The sequence below is a fragment of the Saccopteryx leptura genome, chromosome 1 (genome assembly GCF_036850995.1).
Source record: "Saccopteryx leptura isolate mSacLep1 chromosome 1, mSacLep1_pri_phased_curated, whole genome shotgun sequence".
NCBI lineage: Eukaryota > Metazoa > Chordata > Mammalia > Chiroptera > Emballonuridae > Saccopteryx > Saccopteryx leptura.
The window spans coordinates 354,291,132-354,294,695 of record NC_089503.1 but is presented as its reverse complement, the minus strand read 5'-3'; the positions used below and the strand labels follow the sequence as shown (position 1 = coordinate 354,294,695).

At 43.3% G+C, this 3,564-nt stretch overlaps 1 pseudogene; it reads left to right on the top strand.

Moving 5' to 3' along the window:
• Window positions 1–377: 377 nt before the first annotated feature.
• On the top strand, window positions 378–2,586 carry LOC136388445 (tigger transposable element-derived protein 1-like; annotated as a pseudogene).
• The last annotated feature ends 978 nt before the right edge of the window (window positions 2,587–3,564 follow it).

Sequence of the window (3,564 nt, the reverse complement as noted above, 5' to 3'; positions counted from 1 at the left end):
TTTGCTGGGATTGTACGTTTTGCAAATTGAAGGCTTGTGACAACCCTGCATTGAGCAAGCCTACTGGTGCCGTTTTTACAACAGCATTTGCTCACTTTGTGTCTCTGTGTCACAGCTTGGTAATTCTCACAATATTTCAAATTTTCTCATTATTGCTGTACTTGTCGCAGAGCTCAGTGGTCAGTACTCTTTGATGTTGCCATTGTAACTGTTTCATGGCGCCACAAAATGTGCCCGCATAAGGTGGGACTTAATAAATGTGTGTGCTCTGACTGCTCCACTGATATGTCATTATTCTGTCTCTCTCCCTCTCCGGAGGCCACCCTACTCCCTAAGACACAGCAAACTGAAATTGGGGGCCAATTAATAGCCTTACAATGACCTCTAAGTGTTGGGGTGAAAGGGAGAGTCGCACAGCTCTCACTTTAAATCAGAAGCTAGAAACGATCAAGCTTCGTGAGGAAGGCACGTGGAAAACTAAGATAAGGTGGAAAGCTAGGCCTCTTGTACCAACAGCCAAGTTGCGAACGCAAAGAAAAAGGTCTTAAAGGAAATTAAAAGTACTACTCCAGGGGACACATGAATGATAAGAAAGGGAAAAGGTTTATTGCTGAAATGGAGAACATTTCAGTGGTCTGGATAGATCGAACCAGACACAACACTCCCTCAGGCAAAAACCTCATCCAGAGCATGCCCTAATTTTCTCCAGTTCTGTGAAGGCTGAGAGAGGCAAGGAAGCCGCAGGAGAAACGTCTGAAGCTAGCAGCAGTTGGCTGATGAAGCTCAAGAAGGGGAGCCATCTCCGAAACATGCAGGTTCAAGGTGAAGCTGCAAGTGCCGGTGCAGCAAGTTATCCAGAAAATCTAGCTAAGATAATCAATGAAGGTGGCTATCGACCAATTTCGATGTAGATGAAATAGCCATGTATTGGAAGAAGATGCCGTTTAGGACTTTCATAGCTGGAAAGAAGTCAATGTCTGGCTTCCATGCTTTAAAGGACAGGCTGACTCTTCTTACTAAGTAACTGGTGACTTTAAGTGGAAGCCAATGCTCATTTTCCATTCTGAAAATCCTAAGGCCCTAAAAGATACTGCTAACTCTACTGTGCCTGTGCTCTCTAAATGGACAGCACAGCCAGGGTGACAGCATGTCTATTAACAACATGGTTTGCTGAATATTTTAAGCAAACTGTTGAGACCTACTGCTCGGAAAAAAATGATCCCTTTCAAAATATTAGCGCTCATCAACAATGTACCTGATCATCCAAGAGCTCTAATAGAGAGATGCATAATGAGATTAATGTTTTTATGCCTGCTTATACAACATCCATTCCGTAGCACGTGGATGAAGCAATAATTCTGAATTTCGGGTCTTATTATTTAAGAAATACATTTCATAAGGCAATAGCTGCCATAGATAGTGATTCCTCTGAGAGATCTGGGCAAAGTAAGTTGAAACCTTCTGGAAAAGATTCACCATTCTAGATGCCATTAAGAACATTCCTGATTTATGGAAAGAGGTCAAAATATCAACATTAACAGAAGTTTGGAAGAAGTTGATTCTAACCCTCGTGGATGAATTTAAGGGGTTCAAGCCTTCAGTGGAAGGAATAACTGCAGATGGCGTGGAAATAGCAAGAGAGCTAGAATTAGAAGTGGAGCCTGAAGATGCGACTGAATTGCTGCAGCCTCATAACACTTTCACAGATGAGGGGCTGCTTCTAAGGGATTAGCACGGGAAGTAGAGGAAGCCATCTCCATAACAGAAAAGTGCAAAATGAAGACACAAGTGCTGATGTAGATGGGACCTACTCCCGGGAAAGATGCTGTGAAGATTGTTGAAAGGACACCAAAGGATTCAGAACAGCACATAAACTTAGGTGGCAAAGCAGCAACTGTATTTAAGAGGATTGACTCCAAACTTGAAACAAGTTCGGTGGGCAAAACGCTATCAAACAGCACTGAATGCTAGGGAGAAATTGTTCATGAAAATAAGTCAATCCATATGGCAAATCTCATTGCCATCTTAGTTCAAGAAATATCCACAGGCCCTGGCCGGTTGGCTCAGTGGTAGAGCGTCGGCCTGGCGTGCAGAAGTCCCGGGTTCGATTCCCGGCCAGGGCACACAGGAGAGGCGCCCATCTGCTTCTCCACCCCTCCCCCTCTCCTTCCTCTCAGTCTCTCTCTTCCCCTCCAGCAGCCAAGGCTCCATTGGAGCAAGGATGGCCCGGGCGGTGGGGATGGCTCCTTGGCCTCTGCCCCAGGCGCTAGAGTGGCTCTGGTTGCAACAGAGCGACGCCCCCGGAGGGGCAGAGCACCGCCCCCTGGTGGGCAGAGCTTCGCCCCTGGTGGGCGTGCCGGGTGGATCCTGGTCGGGCGCATGCGGGAGTCTGTCTGACTGTCTCTCCCCGTTTCCAGCTTCAGAAAAATACAAAAAAAAAAAAAAAAAAAGAAAGAAAGAAAGAAATATCCACAGGCAGCCCTGCCTTCAGTAATCACCACTCTGACCGCTCAGCAGCCATCATCAAGGCAGGACCCTCCACCAGCAGAAAGATCACCACTTGCTGAAGGCTCAGATGATGGTTAGAATTTGCAAGCAATAAAATATTTTTAAATTAAGGTATGTAAGTTGTTTTTTTAGATATAATGCTATTGCATATTTAATAGAATACAGTGTAGCATAGGTATAATTTTTAGAGGTACCAGAAAACCAAAAAAAAAATGTGTTACTTGTTTTTTTTGCATGTTTGCTTGCTTTTTTTGAGGTGGTCTGCAATCAAATTCATAATTATCTGAGGTAGGCCTATACTCTGGCTGCTCCATAGAGAATACATTATAGAAGCACAATAGTGAGTTAACGGAGACCTTTGAGATGCTATACCCCAGGCAAGGAAGGATGGTGACTGTAGTCATTAGGTAGTAGATATGCAGTTTCATTCTGCAGAATTCTAAGCTGGAGCTGCTACTTTGGAAATACCAAGGTCTGAAATCTACAGTTATTATGCCAAAGGTTTATGCAGTAACCCAAGAAAGCATTCTTAGAAGTTCCATAGGGGAACAGGTAGGAGGATCTATCAGAGATTTTGCAATTGTGATGATGACATTTATAGTCACAGCTAAAAAAACCTGAGATGTTCGTTTCATAGCTGTAGAGAAAGAGTATGGACCAAAAGGACATAAGATACTCTGAAGTCTAAGAAAGGGAAGCAATGACTTTCCTAGTCTGTCTCTAATGTTATCCCGGATAAGCAAAATGCCTGCTATGTTTTCACATTCAGTATGTCTGGCACGTATATCCTGATAACACAAACATATGACTCAGGCTGTCTTAGTTGGTGGCAACAGCCATTAGAATCACCCACCTCTGCCTCTTGCACTTATTTTATGCTCAACTAGCAACCTATGATTATAATGCAGCTTCTTATGGGGATTTTCCCATAAGAAGTGAGTTTTACACTAGTAATCATGAACTTTAACATTTTCCTGGTAGTGATGCTTTTCATTGTAAATTAATAAATTGGTTGAAAGCTATATTTATGTGAATTCCATGAGTTTAACTAATATG